The 18,003-nt window shown below is 50.0% G+C and overlaps 3 protein-coding genes across 4 annotated transcripts in view; all 3 read right to left on the bottom strand.

Annotated features, from left to right (window-relative positions):
* The window catches only part of LOC142464323 (NACHT, LRR and PYD domains-containing protein 3-like), an 86,428-nt gene extending 80,823 nt beyond the window's left edge, over nucleotides 1-5,605 (bottom strand). Inside the window, exon 1 of the mRNA XM_075567817.1 lies at nucleotides 5,492-5,605. The gene's annotated coding sequence lies outside the window, so the exon portion shown is untranslated. The remainder of the gene's footprint in view (nucleotides 1-5,491) is intronic.
* The window catches only part of LOC142464336 (uncharacterized), an 898,100-nt gene that overhangs the window by 756,189 nt on the left and 123,908 nt on the right, over nucleotides 1-18,003 (bottom strand). The gene's annotated exons all lie outside the window — the stretch shown is intronic.
* Nucleotides 1-18,003, bottom strand: part of LOC142464299 (uncharacterized) — a 397,523-nt gene that overhangs the window by 259,953 nt on the left and 119,567 nt on the right.

Here is an 18,003-nt window from a genome sequence, read left to right as displayed (position 1 = left end):
CACCCCCTGCCCCTGTCAACCCCTGTCACCCCCTGCCCCTGTCACCCCCTGCCTCTGTCACCCCCTGTCACCCCCTGCCCCTTTCACCCCCTGCCCCTTTCACCCCCTGCCCCTGTCACCCCCTGCCAACCCCTGCCACCCCGTCACCCCCAGTCACCCCCTGCCTGTCACCCCATCACCCCCTGCCCCTTTCACCCCCTGCCCTTCACCCCCTGCTCCTGTCACCCCCTGCCACCCCCTGCCTCTGTCACCCCCTGCCTCTGTCACCCCCTGTCACCCCCTGCCTCTGTCACCCCCTGCCCCTTTCACCCCCTGCCCCTGTCACCCCTTGCCCCTGTCACCCCCTGCCAACCCCTGCCACCCCGTGTCACCCCCTGCCACCCCCTGCCTCTGTCACCCCCTGCCCCTGTCACCCCCTGCCTCTGTCACCTCCAGTCACCCCCTGCCCCTTTCACCCCCTGCATCTGTCACCCCCTACATCTGTCACTCCCTGCATCTGTCACTCCCTGCATCTGTCACCCCCTGCATCTGTCACCCCCTGCATCTGTCACCCCCTGCCTCTGTCACCCCATGCCACCCCGTCCATATCACCCCCTGTCACCGCCTGCCCCTGTCACCCCCTGCCTCTGTCACCCCCTGTCCACCCCTGCCCCTGTCATCCCCTGCCCCTGTCAACCCCTGTCACCCCTTGTCAACCCCTGCCCCTGTCACCCCCTGCCCCTGTGTGTGGGGGCGAGAGTGTTTGTGTGGGGGGGGGGAAGAGTGTGTGTGTGTGTGTGTATCAGTGGCTGTGTGTGTATGTCTGTGCAGGCCAGCAGTGACTGTGTGGGTGTCTGTACGTGGTCAGTGTCTTTGTTGGTCTGTCTGTGTGTGTCTGTAGGTCAGTGGCTGTGTGCGTCTGTGCAGGTCAGAGAGAGAATGGGGGGTGGAGAGAATGGAGGGGGGAGAGAATGGAGGGGGGGAGAGGGAGATGGGTGGGGAGAGAGAAGAGGGGATTGCGAGAATGGGGGTGGGGAGGGAAGGGAGAGAAAATGGGGGGAGAAAATGGGGGGGAAGTAGAGAGAGAATGAGTGACAAGGCCGCCAACAGGGGGTCTGCCGGGTTTGACATCCCGGGCCCGGTGAGTCAGTCAACCACCCTCTCTCCCCCTCTCTCTCTCTCTCTCTCTCTCTCTCACTCTCCCTGTCTCTCTCACTCTCCATCAGTCTCTCTCCGTTTCTCTCACTCTCTCTGTTTCTCTCACTGTTTATCTCACTCTCTCTGTTTCTCTCACTCTCTCTCACTCTCTCTGTCTCTCTGTCTCTCTCTGTCTCTCTGACTCTCTCTCTGTCTCTCTCACTCTCTCTGTCTCTCTGTCTCTCTGACTCTCTCTCTCTCTGTCTCTCTCACTCTCTCTGTCTCTCTGTCTCTCACACTCTCTCTCTCTCTGTCTCTAACACTCTCTCTGTCTCTGTCACTCTCTCTGTCTCTCTCTGTCTCTCTGTCTCTCTCACTTTCTCTGTCTCTCTGTCTCTCACACTCTCTCACTCTGTCTCTCTCACTCTCTCTGTCTCTCTCACTCTCTCTGTCTCTCTCACTCTCTCTGTCTCTCTCACTCTCTTTGTCTCTCTCACTCTCTCTGTCTCTCTCACTCTCTCTGTCTCTCTCACTCTCTCTGTCTCTCTCACTCTCTCTGTCTCACTCTCTCTGTCTCACTCTCTCTGTCTCACTCTCTCTGTCTCACTCTCTCTGTCTCACTCTCCCACCCTCTCTCACTCTCCCACCGTCTCTCACTCTCCCATCCTCTCTCACTCTCCCACCCTCTCTCACTCTGCCTCCCTCTCTCACTCTGCCTCCCTCTCTCACTCTGCCTCCCTCTCTCACTCTGCCTCTCTCTGTCTGCCTCCCTCTCTGTCTGCCTCCCTCTCTGTCTGCCTCCCTCTCTGTCTGCCTCCCTCTCTGTCTGCCTCCCTCTCTGTCTGCCTCCCTCTCTGTCTGCCTCCCTCCCTCTCTGCCTCCCTCCCTCTCTGCCTCCCTCCCTCTCTGCCTCCCTCCCTCTCTGCCTGCCTCCCTCTCTGCCTGCCTCCCTCTCTGCCTGCCTCCCTCTCTGTCTGCCTCCCTCTCTGTCTGCATCCCTCTCTGTCTGCCTCCCTCTCTGTCTGTCTCGATCTCTGTCACCCTCTCTCTGTCACCCTATCTCTGTCACCCTCTCTCTGTCACCCTCTCTCTCTCTCTCTCTCTGTCACCCTCTCTAGCTGTCCCACCCTCTCTCACTCTCCCACCCTCTCTCACTCTCCCACCCTCTCTCACTCTCCCACCCTCTCTCACTCTCCCACCCTCTCTCACTCTCCCACCCTCTCTCACTCTGCCTCCCTCTCTCACTCTGCCTCCCTCTCTCACTCTGCCTCCCTCTCTCACTCTGCCTCCCTCTCTCACTCTGCCTCCCTCTCTCACTCTGCCTCCCTCTCTCACTCTGCCTCGCTCTCTGTCTGCCTCCCTCTCTGCCTCCCTCCCTCTCTGCCTCCCTCTCTGTCTGCCTCCCTCCCTCTCTGCCTGCCTCCCTCTCTGCCTGCCTCCCTCTCTGTCTGCCTCCCTCTCTGTCTGTCTCCTTCTCTGTCTGCCTCCCTCTCTGTCTCTCTGTCTGCCTCCCTCTCTGTCTCTCTCTCTCTCTCCCTCTCTCTGTGTCACCCTCTCTCTGTCTGTCACCCTCACCCACTCTCTTCGTTTTTATCTTAACTGCCCTATACCTACACCGAAATAACCTATTCTGCTTTCTTCCAGATCTGACTCTCAAGTTTCACATGGGGGACATTAGAAGACAGGTAAGGAACACCTCCCCTCCAGTATACTACCTTGAGAGACTGCGGATCAGGTAGGATCCCAGGTGGGATTGCTGCTTTGGAAATTGTTAAGAGGGGGCATCCTGACACTGGTTAATGCGTTCAGAATCATTCACATCTGGCTTTTTTTTTTTTTTAGGTCATCCGACACACACACACACACACACATACACACGTACACACACACACACACACACACTGTACTTTTCGAAATAAACCTACGTTTCTATGAAAATTTAAGTTTTGTTTTTTTTGCGGCCCACCTAGACTTAAACCTTGTTTATTTGGCCCTTGTTAGCATTTGAGTTTGACATGCTTGACTTAGATTGTAAGCTCTTCGGGGCAGGGATTTCCTTTCCTATTGTCTGATTTTGCTGCGCTTATTGTATTATAATTCCCTGTACTGTATTCTTTGTGAAGCGCTGGGTACACTTTTGGCGCTATCTAAATAAAGATATACATACATACATACCTGGCTTGTTCATGCTTTTCCTTCATAAGTTTATTTGGGAACTGTTTGTTTAAGGATCAGTATTCGTTTCCCGACACTACTTCACTGCTTCACTTTAGTATTTATTTCCCGACACTACTTCACTGCACGTATATTTTTACAACACTGACATCACTGCGCCTTTTGGCGCCTTCTTTCACTTTATGACACCCTGAGAGGGTATTTATAGCACAATTTCTCTCTTCGCAATGTATCTTCAGAAAGACCCACAAATGGACTTAAATGTTGATCACCACGAAATAAATGTTGTACTTTCTTTCCAAAGACCACACAAAGGCCACATCTATTTTCTTCTTAGAAAATGTACATAAACACAAACAGAAGTCTATTACCCACATTCAGAAGTAGGTCTAAATACAGCATTAGCCACAATCTAAATACAGCACAGATAATTAAGTAATAATCACTGAAGAACAGGGCATTACTGGCCAATAATGCCCTGGCTGGAAGAGTTGAAGGTCCGAGGCGAAGCAACACCTTAGTTAATCATTCTGTAATGCATGGACTTATAGATTCACATCCTTAAATCCTTAGGAATATCAAATAAACACATTATTACACAAGATGCATATCTTAAATAATAATTGTGGAAATAGGCCATTGTAATTGAAAGTTCAAAACATACTGTACAGTATGTAGAGTATCATTCCTGTGGTTTCTGAAGTTAACCGCAATAGCTTTTAAGTACAAGTCAAGCAAACCATTTGTTTCCTGCAGTTACTGGGACATAATTAATTAAGAGATTACCCCCCCCCCCCCCCTTGATATTCCTATTTCACTATACACAATGCAATATAGATATATGAAAATTGGCCCAAATATTATTCAAATATTCACAACAACAAAGTATCTTTCTGATCAAAGTTAATTTGGCATATATATAACACACACACATACAGCATGCTGTTGTTGTTTCTGTGGTTAATCACAGTCTCTCTACAGCATGACTAGAGATGAGGAATCTGCTGTATACAGACACTCTGGGGTGAAATTAATCAGGGATAATGGAAGCAAATTACAGCTCTCAACAGTCAGCCAGCAATCTTTAGGAATTGGAATAGAAAATGAGCAAGTCACAGTCATGATACAAAAAATATTAAAGTAAATTATGCACAAGCAGTGTGTATGCGGAAATTGAATACTAATAGAGGCACCAGAGGGGAGGATGCAGCAGAATAATCTCTGAGAATCTAATAGACAGCTGGATTCGGAGGAAGAGGTAAATGTGCAGTATACAAAGCCAGTACATACTAAATCTAGGTTACATCGAATGCACTAAAAAAGCACATCTATTGTGTGCATGACATCCCAACTATATATATATATTGGTACAAAAGTCCTTTCAGGGCATTCTGACTCGCTATAACACAGTCTTTTAGGGTAAAGCAGAGAAGTGGTGCGCAACCCTCTTAGGGTCAAATTCCTGGCGGTCGCAAAAGAACCCCCTCAGCCCATGTATCACTCTGTATCTCTCTACCTCTCCCCCACCCCACCCCCTCAGCAGAAAAAGCAGTCAGAAGATCTCTCCACTGCGTTCAGTCTAGATGATGTAGTGGATGGAAATATCCGTATTCAGCATCTAGTACATCATCATTCAGACTGAAGGAAGCGGAGAGAGACAAGTTCTGACTGACTGAAAGAGAGACAGAGACAGAGACAGAGACTGAGAGCATCACCAAATTCAATACAATTGTGATAAACCTGGTGAGAGGACCATCATTTGTTTTCCCACTTCACTAAATCAGCTGACTCAACACACTTGTCATCTTTTTTATAATACATTCTTATAATGAGAAGGTCACACAGCTTTTTTTATTAACCCATTAGCATTAAAGCATTCACAATGCTTACCTTTACATACTGTAATGGACATGGTTACCTTGGGGTAAATAATGGAGTCATTTATATATTACACTAAATAAAACTAAAGAATCTCTAGCAGCATGGCTTGGATCTAGTTCCTCTGTTGATGTCTAGTGATGTTTGGAAAGTGCAGAAGATAATTTGCAAGAACTGGCCTTTTTTAACTTATTAAATGAATATGGTCGTAAGTAACTACTTTTGGTTCTTTTGATAAAGGTCAACATTATTGCTTAGTTAACAAAGTTTAATGAATAGGGGTGTAAATAAGAATAGGTGATACAAATCCCTGGATACTGACCTTTAGGTGGCAAATCTTACTGGTCAGTGGCACTTCAGTGTTCTGGACAGGAGAGGACAACCTGCTTCGTTTGTGACTGTGCACAGTACAGTGTGTGTGTGTGTGTGTGTGTGTTAATGTGATTTATGACTTCTGTGTAAAAGGGAGGGGCTATGTTGCTTACTAACCATACCAGTTACTGGAATAAAAAATAATACATATTGTAGACTTCCTTACTCTAGGAAAACAGGTCAGACTACATTTCTTCTTCAGGCGGAAAAAGCAAAACATGTACAGGCATAACCCGCATTAACGTACGCAATGGGTCCAGAGCATGCACAGTCATGTGAAAAAGAAAGTACACACTCTTTGAATTCCATGGTTTTACATATCAGGACTTAATAACAATCATCTGTTCCTTAGCAGGTCTTAAAATTAGGTAAATACAACCTCAGATGAAAAACAACACATAACATATTACACCGTGTCATGATTTATTAACAAAAATAAAGCCAAAATGTAGAAGCCATGTGTGAAAAACTAAGTACACCTTATGATTCAATAGCTTGTAGAACCACCTTTAGCAGCAATAACTTGAAGTAATCATTTTCTATATTACTTTATCAGTCTCTCACATCGTTGTGGAGGAATATTGGTCCACTCTTCTTTACAACGTTGCTTCAGTTCATTGCGGTTTGCGGGCATTTGTTTATGGACAGCTATCTTAAGGTCCCACCACAGCCTTTCAATCGGGTTGAGGTCTGGACTTTGACTGGAAATGGCCTTATAACCCTTCCCAAATTGATGGGCAGCAACAATTGCTTCTCTAAGATCATTGCTCATGTCTTTCCTCCTTGGCATTGCGTTAACACACACCTGAATGCTCCAGACCAGCAAACTGCTAAAACTTCGGCTTTTATAGAGGTGGTCACACTTGCTGATGATCAATTAATCAAGGGCATTTGATTAGCAGCACCTGTCTGCTACTTAGCATCTTAATTCCTATGGAAGCAGTAAGGGTGTACTTAGTTTTTCACACATAGCTTCTCCATTTTGGCTTTATTTTTGTTAAATAAATCATGACAAGGTGTAATATGTCATGTGTTGTTGTTCATCTGAGGTTGTATTTACCTAGTTTTTAGACCTGCTAAGGAACTGATGATTGTTATTATGTCCTGATATGTAAAACCATAGAATTCAAAGTGTGTACTTTCTTTTTCACATGACTGTATGTAAAGCGAAAATGTACATAAAGTGAAGCACTACCTTTATTCCACTTATCGATGCATGTACTGTACTGCAATCGTCATATACGTGCATAACAGATGTAAATAACGCATTTATAACAGGCTCTATAGTCTCCCCGCTTGCGCATGGGTTCGGTACAGGTAGGGAACCGGTATTGCTGTTCAGGACGTGCTGACAGGCACATGCGCGAGCTGTCGTTGCCTGTTGGGTGATATGTCCTTACTCGTGAGTGTACTTAAAGTGAGTGTCCTTAAAACGGGGCATGCCTGTATTAAGCAACACTTCCATCACCATTTTATGCTACTAGAACCAGGGGGAACTGGAGCTGATCCTCATTCCCCCGACATCTGGTACCCATCAGTTCCCAAGATATTTGTATTTGTTTGTGCCAGCTTGAGATACAAAAAAACAAGTAAATAAAATGGAAGCAAGGTCACTAATAGAAAAACAGGACATAATCTCCCAATGATTTTGTGTCAGCTATTTCACCTTCACTGGTCAATTATTGTTGCCTGTAGGAACATTATTGTTGCCAGGAGGTTTGGGGTCTGTGGATTGGCTCTATGGAACCTCCCAATTCAGGTAATATTAATTATAGGCTAAAGCTGGTAAATTCCGGGCATTATTGAAATCCCTGCTCTCTGATTGGTTAAAATTCCGGGCATTATCCAATCAGTAATGGCCCTGAATTTTTGGCACCTTGCCAAGTTTTTCAGCCAATCAGCTTTCAGTTTTCATTCACAAAGAGTAAAATTAGCTCTCAGTCAGGGGAGGTGATTGGACAGAAGTCAGCTGACTCCTCCCCCACCCTGCCTGCAGAGAGGTCCGCACAGGAGAGTGAGGGGAAAGGTTTAAGTGTCTGTGTGTGTAAAGGGGGAGCAGAGTGTTTTATTGGTGTGTGTACCTTCTGTTGGTGAGTGTTTTGTGGGTGTAGATGGGTGTCTTCAGTGTGTGTTTTGTGGGTGTAGAGGGGGGGGGCTGCTGGGAGCAGGTATGGGGAGGTTTTGTGCAGGGAGCAGTAGCCCCTGCACTAGGCCAGGTTACCCCCCTAGGCCCTAGATAGAATCCTATCCATAACCCAGATTGTTGTTGCTACAGGGACAGGCCTTAGGTAGGGACCCTGCCCCTTTAGTTATTTGCTAAGTTCAGGGACACAGTTCACCTGCTGTGCGGCCCTGATCATTGTGTCTGGACTCAGACCATCACTCTAGATAGAGACTTCATGGTGGGACTGTCTGGCGGGACACCACCCCTCGTAGCGGAGGCGGCGTCATGGATCACGCTTTTGGATCCATCATCCAAGTACAGCATCTGCACGCCCAGGTGTGGACACACCCGGAAGGTACCTTCTTCACAACACGTGCACCAACCATCTACTCAAACTAGTGGTCAGCGCTGTCTCACACTTGGGTGGACTTGGAACTCTTGGGACACTGTGTTGGGGAATAAGGTGTGGGGCTGTGGCCCTATGAGGCCAATGTTACAGGGTGGCACTATTGTCATATGGTTATTGTTATATTGTGTTGTGTTGCATATAGTAAACTGTTTTATTCATAATCTGGTGTAAGTGGTTACTGTATGTGGTTCTTGGGTCAGAGGTTATTCTACACACTAGAATCCCTGCACAGGTGGAGGCGCTGTAAGCATTGTTTCAGGAAACACCCCAGGCTACCAGTGGCAGAGGTTCAGGCCTCCTGTGAGCCTATCAGGTATTGCACCATACACGGTAACACAGGTATATTTCCGCACATGGTTCCTATCTGCGATTGAGGGGGGGGGGGGTTACACGGATGTAGAGGTGGCAGAGTCTGTTTTGTTGATTTGTTTGTGTTTCTGCTGTGTGTGTTTTGTAGGTGGAGGAGAGGTGCAGAGTGGTGTGTGTGTGTGTGTCTGCAGTGTGTGGGTTTACATGGGGACTGCAGTGGGTGTAGAGGGGGGCTGCTGGTGTGTGTTTTGTGGATGTAGAGGGGGCAGCAGTCTGTTTTGTTGGTGTGTGTCTGCAGTGTGTTTTGTGGGTGTAGAGGGGGGCAGTAGTGTGTGTGTGTCAGTGGGTGTAGATGGTGGAGGAGGGCTGCAGAGTGTGTTTTGGTGTGTATCTGCAGTGTGTTTCTGTGTTTGTGTGTTTTGTGGGTGTAGAGGGGGGCTGCTGTGTGTGTTTTGTGAGTGTAGAGGAGGGCTGCAGTGTGTTTTGTGGTTGTAGAGGAGGGGGGCTGCACAGTGTATAGTGGGCACTGCAAAGTGTGTATACAGAGGGGTGGGGTTGCAGATTGTGTGTGTGTAGAGGGGGGGCTGTGTGTATGTACAATTTCCTTTTAATAAACTTGCAGTAAAAGCATAAGAATGTAGACAATCATGCAGATAAAAATCAATATGACTACAAAAATGTATATTTTTTATGAAAAATTCTATAAAATCGGAGGTAACATGTGTCCGGTATTACCATTTTTGCGGCGGAGGGCTGGCAGTGCAAGTGCGAGGTCGGCGCAATGGCAGGCGCAGCTCGAAGTGCTGAGACTGGAGGCGTGGACGGTGGCCGGGCACAGTCAGGAGCGCTATGTGAGTGTCTGTGCAGCCTGTCCCTGATTGGAGGAGCGGAGAGCAAATCAGAGGACAGCGGGGGCAGAACCCACACCCCGGCGACCCAGAGAAGTCTGTGTCCTTCCTGGAAATAAGGTAAGGACACAGTTTGGGGGGGGGGGCAGGATGAGGTAAGATGATGGGGGGCCAGGAGGAGGTTAGATGTTGAGGGGCCAGGATGAGGTGAGATAATGGGGGGCCAGGATGAGCTGAGGAGATGATGGGGGGGAGGCAGGATGAGCTGAGGAGATGATGATGATGGGGGGCCAGGATGAGCTGAGGTGATGATGATGGGGGGCCAGGATGAGCTGAGGTGATGATGATGGGGGGCCAGGATGAGCTGTCGTGATGATGATGGGGGGCCAGGATGAGCTGTCATGATGATGATGGGGGGCCAGGATGAGCTGTCGTGATGATGATGGGGGGCCAGGATGAACTGCGGTGATGATGGGAGGGAGGTGGGGGTATATTTTATATTTATTGGGGAGGTGGGGGTATTTTTAAAATGTTTTCGGAGGGGGTGGGGTATTTTTTATATGTATTCGGCTGACATGGGGGTATTTTTTATATGTATTCGGAGGGGGTGGGGGTATTTTTTATATGTATTCGGAGGGCGTGGGGTTATTTTTATATTTATTTGGGTGCATGTTTTTTATATATATGTATTCGAGGGGCGGTGGGGTTTTTTTTACATATTTTCGGGGGCGTGGGGGTCCAGTATTGTGTCCAGTATTTTTGGACAAGCCACCTGGCAACCCTACCTTCAACTCTTCCAGCCAGGGCATTATTGGCCAGTAATGCCCTGATCTTCTGGGATTATTACTTAAATAATAATAAAAAAGAAATGGCTACACAGACGACGTTAGCTTTCGCTAGAACGCGAATCCGCGTATATAACGCGGTCTGAGCATGGCTCCCGATTTTAAAACCTCCATTTTGCCACGCAAGGACCTTACAGCATCTAAATCTCTCTCCTCACTTCATAGAAGCCCACGTGCTCTCCTCTCTGTAGCCGTCCACGTGCTCTCCTCTCTGCAGCTGTTTTGTGCGGAGTAATTTTTATTTTTATTTTTAACATTCAATTAAATGCTTTATTGACTAACAGACACACACACACAAACACACACAAACACACACACATCCACAAGAGTTCAGAGAATCCCTCTTCTCTGAGGTTCCAATGTGATGGACAGGACATCCCTGCTTCAGCACAGTCTCGCGTCCTTCATTCTTCTTGGGATTAAAACCCAGGCTGTCCCAGCAAGCTCTGTGACCACCATCCAGCGAGCTGAGGGGACTGTGCCAGCCTCTTCCTAGCTGGGGAAAACTCTCTCTCCCTCATCCGTCTCTCAGTGTGCGGACCACTTCCTGACTTTTAGAACTCCTGTTTCTTCAGGAGTGCTGCTTAATTAATTTGCTGCACCTGTGGCTAGCTTCTCCTGGGAGATTAACTGCTTGCATGCTGGAAATCTACACTAGCTTCAGTATTCCAGCACCTAGAGATAGTGATTGTATCACACTATGTATTTGTAACCATGTATTATTTGTCATCATAACCCTATGCCCAAGACATACTTGAAAACGAGAGGTAACTCTCAATGTATTTGTCACGCCTGTATGCCCGCAGACCTGGCAAGACCCCAATACTGAGGTGGGAAGGGTATTACCACGCACCCACAGCAGTGAGGGCGTGCCCGGAGTGTAGTATGGCGTTGCCGGGCCTGTTGAAAGATAGTTAGTGATACTTGTGTAACGGGTATTCCCCCCCAATCGCAGATATAGTGTGGGGTGCAAGGGAACATACAAGGTTACCATAGGTGTGGTGCATTACCTGTTGGCTCGCAGGAGGGCTGAGCTTCCGCCACGGGGAACCTGGGGCACTTATACTAGGGTTAATCACTTACAACGATGCAGCGCATCCACCTGCGATGGCTCCCACCAGAGGGGGAGTGGTTCCTCGCAGGACAATCAATAACCACGTACAACGGAATTGATAATGACTAATACCTTTACTAACATGCATAGAAGACATATAACATCAACACATAACAACATGTGTCCCTTGCTAAGGGCAACCTGACTACGGCGTCTCGCTGAACGCTAACCTATGCATCACGGCGGACGCTAACCTTCCAAAGAGTGATCCCACCCAGTGTCCAGTAACCCCAACCCAATGTCTCGCACTCCCAAGTCGTATACCAATGTGTGTGTGACTGCGCAGCCACTATGTCTGGTGATAGGCCTTGTTGGTGCACGTGAGTTTCTGGGTTCCTGCCCTGGCTCCAGCCACGGGTGCTGCTACAGTATACCACTGGGGTTGAGTCGCCGGGATATCCTCCTACGCGTGGGGTGAAATCCGGCGTGGATAATATCACCGCAGCTCTGCACCGTCTGTACCTTGGCTAGGGTCTGTCTGCTACCAGCAGGCCGCAGTCACTGATATCTTGGTTTCCATGGAGATAGTCCAGCTCCCTTTAAGCAACAATCAATATGCTTTACTCACTAACTAATAAATAGATAATGGGGCAGAGTCCCTAACCTAGGGCCTGTCCCTACAACACGCAGCTAGGATGACTCAGGGTTATCTGGGGCCTAGGGGAGTGCTGGCCTAGTGCAGGGAGTCACTGACTCCTGCACCCTACCTCCTTCCCCTAGCTGCTCCTGTCACCAACTGCAATGTGCTCTCTGCCCGCGAAATGTATCAATCTCCTCTCCAGGGAGATTCTTCAGCCCTATTGGCTCCCTGGCGTCACGTGGGGCGCTGCTGGGGCTCATGGGACTTGTAGTCCTCTTCAAGAGCCTTCCCTGGTAGGCTAGGGCTTCGCGGGCTTTCTCCTCCCCCCCTCGCGCATGCACGATCTCCCTGGAGTCCTCCCGGCGCTCCTACGCCCTGCGCATGCGCAACGCATCTCACAATGGCGGCGCCCTGCTCCGCGAACCGCCGGGACCGCAGCAACGCGATCGCGGCCTTAACAACGGCCCGATCGCGTCCCCGGTAACCGGCCCGATCGCGTCCCTGGCAACCGGCCGCAACTCCAAGCAACTCGCGGCTCGCGCACCAGGAGGGGGTCAGTACGCAAGGGAGGACCATGCTACATCCTCCCCCTGGTAAAATCCCCAACGTCCTCGCTTGGGACACAACTCAATGTAACTATATACAAAAGTTATATAATGAAAATGGTGTAACATACTTATATAATGAAAATTTCAACAACCAACCGTGATTCCACTATTATCAGCTCTAAATCAGATTGTACATTTCAGTGAACATCACAATAACTGACTGTACTTTGCTGCGAGCCCACTGCTGAGACTCATAATGGGGTGCCCCAACTTGATCATAGGTTACCCAATTTGGAGGGTACCTGACTCTTTGGCTCCGTCGGAGCTGTTCTTCTGCAATTCCCTCGGGGGAGTAATAAACACAGTCCTGAGGCCCAGCCTTTTCCCTTGAGGGGAGAAATGTCTCTGCACAGGCTCTGTTAGTCACAAAGCTCAGGCTCTGTGGATCCAAAGGCTGGCCTGTTGGTGCCACCTTAGTAGGCGTTGGCCTACGGGACTCTTTACCCGTAGCTCCTCCGGGAGATGCCCCTTCTGTGGAGCAGTCCCTTTGAGAGGGTCCTTCCATAGGATCTTCAGGAGTTTCAGAGTGGGTCTCGTTATTGAGAGTCTCTTGACCCAGCTCTAATACATCGGGCTCACCGTTGAGCGGTGTGGTCAGTATCTCTGTCTCTCCATCTTCCACTTGTGGAATGGGGAGAAGATGATTACGGTGCCATACCTTTACCCGGCCGTCAGTGTCTTTGATGCGATAGACCGGGAGGCCAGGCATCTGGGATTCTATTTCATACACTCCGTCTCTCCATCGGTCGGCCAATTTGTGTTTTCCCGGGACTCCGAGATTGCGAAGCAACACAGCATCCCCAGGCTGAAGTTCCCGATATCTGACCTTATGGTCGTATCGCCTCTTATTGTCAGCATTTAGCTTAGTGGTGGATTTCTCTGCCTGCTGGTACGCCTGCTGCAAGCTGTCTTTGAGTCGTTGCACATATTTGAAATGGGTAGCATTATGTATCCCATCCGTTGAGACTCTAAGACGCACATCCACTGGCAATCTCGCCTCTCGCCCAAACATGAGGAAGTATGGGGAGAATCCAGTTGACTCGTGTCTGGTGCAATTGTACGCGTGCACCAAGGCCTCCACGTGTCGACTCCACTCCGATTTCTGAGCACTCTGTAGTGTTCCGAGCATGTCTAGTAAGGTCCGATTAAAACGTTCGGGTAGTGCATCCCCTTCGGGGTGATACGGGGTCGTTCGGGATTTGGCAATGCTCAGCATTTTGAGCAGTTCCCTGATCAATGTACTCTCGAAATCCCGTCCTTGGTCAGAGTGAAGGCGGTTGGGAAGGCCGTAATGTACAAAGTACTTTTCCCATAATATCTTCGCCACAGTGATGGCTTTGTGGTCTTTAGTAGGGAAGGCTTGAGCATATCGAGTTTAATGGTCTGTGATGACCAGCACGTTGCATATTCCCCGGCTATCAGGCTCAATACACAGAAAGTCCATACACACGAGGTCCATAGGACCAGAACTTTTTAGATGGCCCATGGGGGCGGCTCGTGTAGGCAGCGTCTTGCGCTGTATACACCTAGTACAGCGGCGACAGTGACGTTCAACGGCCTCTCGCATCTTGGGCCAGAAAAAGCGATCTCTGACTAACCCAAAAGTCTTGTCTATACCAAGATGTCCATGATCATCTTGTAGGGACTTCAACACCAGGTATTGTAAGTTCTTAGGGAGGACTAGTTGTCACCTATCCGGGTGGTTGTGGTATTGCACCACCCGATAGAGCAAGCAATTGTCTATTTCGAATTTGTCCCACTCCCGCATGAGCAAGGCCACCAAGTCATTGGGCGCGCGTTTCAGAAGGGCTGGGTTCTTCTTTTCAACGGCGCGCCAGATGATACTAACGACCGGGTCTCATATTTGGTAGTCTACCAGATCTTTCCACCGGAACACCTTGTCGTGTGTGAGGTGCATCCCTTTTCGGTCGCAGTAGGCGGCTGGGACAGCCTGCGACTGGCATCCCAAGGAATCGGCCACTCGTAATTCTGAGAAGGCCACTTGGTCGTTAACTATGGCGGCAGTTCTACACATAGCCCACACTCCGGGTCCTGGAAGTTCTTCCCATTCCTCAACATCTGGGGTAGCAAGTAGTCCTGGCCTTCGGGAGAGGGCGTCCGCCCCGATATTCAATGGTCCCGGCTTATACTTCAAGGAGAAGCTGTAGTTGCTGAGGGCGGCCTGCCATCGGTGGCCTGCTGCATCTAATTTGGCCGACATATTGATGTATGTGAGGGGATTGTTATCCGTCCTTACCTCGAAGGTGACACCGTACAGGTAATTGTGGAGCTTCTCGGTGATAGCCCACTTGAGAGCCAGAAACTCAAACTTGTGGACGGGGTACCTCTGTTCACTGGGGGTCAGGCTGCGACTGATATAGGCGACAGGCACTCAGACGTCCATTTATCGCCAAACGGTTGTCGAGCAGATACAGTCTTCCTCCCGGTTTCTTCGGGGTATATCTTCAACAGATTGTTCAGGGTTTTCGCCTTACTAGAGTATCCTTCCACGAATCGACGGTAGTACGCGCAGAATCCCAGGAAGGATCGCAGCTCCGTGACATTCTCGGGACGAGGCCATTTCACGACTGCGTCTACCTTGGCGGGGTCGGTGGCTATCCCTTGGGCGGACACAATGTGTCCCACGTAGGTCACGGAGGTATGGCAAAACCGGCACTTGTCAAGGGACAATTTCAACCCTTCTTTCCCCAGACGGTCTATCACTTTCAGCAACCGTTCTTCGTGCTCCTCTAGAGTTCTTCCGAAGACAATGATGTCATCCAGGTATACCAGACACTCCCGCGGGCTCATGTCTCCGATAGTCTTCTCCATCAGCCGTTGGAAGGTAGCAGGCGCCCCACATATACCTTGGGGCATACGGGTAAATTGGTAGAATCCCAAGGGGCAGACGAAAGCTGTTTTCTCCTGGTCTTCCGCATTCATAGGCACCTGATAGTACCCCGATCGGAGATCGAGCACGCTAAACCAGTGACTCCATTCAGCGCATTCAGGATCTCTTCAATGCGCGGGAGGTTGTACTGATCCGGGATCGTACGATTGTTCAGAGTTCGACAGTCGACACACAGTCGTACGGACCCGTTCTTTTTCCGCACCACCACTATGGGCGACGCGTAAGGTCCTCGGGACTCCGTCACAATCCCAGCGGTTTCCATGTCTTGTATGGCGTTCCTCACATCGTCCACATCCCGAGGGGCGATACGACGAGAACGTTCCCGGAACGGAGTGGCATCACTCATTCGTATAGTATGTTGGGCACTGCGGCTGCACCCCACATCCATCTCACTCGTGGAGAACACATGTCGTCATTGAAGCAGCTGGGTGGTCAACCGTTCTTTCCACTCGGTGGACAGCGTCGACTACCCGCTCATGCGCGGCCGCCGCCTTCACCTGAGGCGTGGTTCCCACCGGGCTGACCGGATATATGCATCCCAACTTCTGATCGACATCAAATTCCATCGGAAAGGGGGAGAGATTCTGCACATACAGGTGGGTTCGAAGAGGGATCTTAGCCGTCCATTCCCTCACTTCGGGTAGTACTCTATACCCTCTATGAACCTCCTCTTCTTCAGGCGCACTCTCCAGCGAGAACAGTTGGCCGTTCTCGTCTCGGTCGGGATAACAACACCAGACAGCCATCTTTTGCACTCCCCCTGGTAATATGGTCGTCAGTCCGCGTTGACGATTGTAGAGGTCCCCATGACGCTCCAAGGCATATACCCGGTGGCACTCTTCTCGTAAGATGGGGTCTAGGAGCGAATCGGCCAGCGGCAATTCATTGGTCTCTTTCAAGTAGGCTCGGATTATAGCTTGTACTATGTCCGCATTGCTTCCCAAGATGATTGGGTACTTGCAATGGTCTTGGGGCTCCAGGCATACCATGGCCGCTACCTGCATGGGGTGCTTCTTGCCGATGTTCAGTTGGAGTATTTCCAGCTGGACCCTTACAATCCCATCGATGGGGTAGTCTTCATTACTTAACCCCCTAACCTTCATATGTTCAGCCGGCCTCAGGGGGCAGTGTTGAAGGTGCTGGTCATAGAACTTGCGATATATTATGGTTACTTGTGACCCTGTGTCCAATAGGGCCGATGCGTATATCCCTTCCAGTACAACGGGCACGATGGCCGCAGGGCCCACTTGATTGTAAGCTTCACAGGGTGAGGCATCCTCACTGGGGCCAGAGTCAGAAGGGGCATCCGTGGTTCCAGAATGAAGGAGTTCGGGGTCAGCTTCTGCCACAGGTACACTGCAGACCATTGATCGGGCTGATTTCCCTCTATCGGAAGGGTGTTCCTCTGGATGACCTTCTCTTTCTGGACAGTTACGGGGGACGTGACCCTTCTTACCGCAGTTGTAGCACACAACCAGGCGGCTTTCCGGATGACTCGTGGACGGGGAAGGTGGTCGGTCGGGGGGTCTTATTTGTACCCCTTGGACGAGGCAGCCGACTCTTCCTTCTTTTCCGTAGAGCCCTTTCCCTTGGAGGCAGAGGGGCTCTTAGGTTTAGCGGTAGCGTGTAGCATAACATGAGCCTCCTGTATTTTCACTTGCCGCAGGAACTCGGTGAACTTATAGGGGCCCCCGTCCATTATCTTGCTGCGGAGCATGTTGGCTATGGGGTGAGTGGGGCTTGATCCCCGCAGATACTGCTTATGGAGCGTTTCATCCATCCCAGAGGCGGAAATCAGCTTACGATTGAGGAGGATTCCCAAGACCAGCTGCAGGCGGTGAATAAAAGCCGACAAGTCCTCTCCCTCCTTCTGATAAAGATGGAAGTACCTCGTCCAGATCGCTCCTTCGTCTTCTGCTAGCCCGTATGCTTCCAACAGGAACGCCACCATTTCCAACGCTGTCAACTCTGGGTGTTGGTCCCTGTGGATGGTCACAATGGTAGAGGCGGGAAGCCTAAGACACTCCATGATACGCTGCCACTTTACAGTGTCAGTGCACGACCATTCCTCTACGACTTTTACTGCATTCTCCCTCCAAAGGTCTATCCCCTCCTCCCCCTGGGGTATTGGAAGTACTCCCGAGAAGGCCTTAAGTTTCCGGTAGCCTTGAAACTGGGAGGCCAGGGTGAAGGCTTCTACGAATTGTGGTAGCGTCACCCCCATTATGGAACCTTCGTTCGTTACACTCTCTCTGATATGCCTGGGGTGTACCTCGTGGGGTACGGGGTCGGGTGAAGAGGGCGGACTGTCAGCCCAACTATTGGCTTCTGTGAGGGCGCTTGGGGTAAAGGAGTCTTTGGGTTGGGGACGGTCAACCCGGTTTGGGGTACTAGACACGGGTGCAAGTGGTGTCCAAGTACTGGTGGACGGTTCATCTGGATCTTGAGGAGGGGCTCTCAGTGAGAACATTTCCCTTATTACTGGTGAGTCCGAGTATATAAGGGGGTATCCTTCTGGCGGGCACTCGGGGGCTACTAGAGTGTTCGTTGCCGCTTCTGGGCATATGTCCCGCCCCACGGTGAATAGTAGGGCACTCCAATGACAAGTAGAGTCAAACACCCTGCCACGGTACCATATTCTATCTGGCCCTAAGAACTTTCTCAGTGAGTCTCG

The sequence above is a fragment of the Ascaphus truei genome, chromosome 12 (genome assembly GCF_040206685.1).
Source record: "Ascaphus truei isolate aAscTru1 chromosome 12, aAscTru1.hap1, whole genome shotgun sequence".
Classification (NCBI taxonomy): Eukaryota; Metazoa; Chordata; class Amphibia; order Anura; family Ascaphidae; genus Ascaphus; species Ascaphus truei.
The sequence above is the reverse complement of the archived record's forward strand: the minus strand, read 5'-3'. Positions and strand labels throughout refer to the sequence as shown.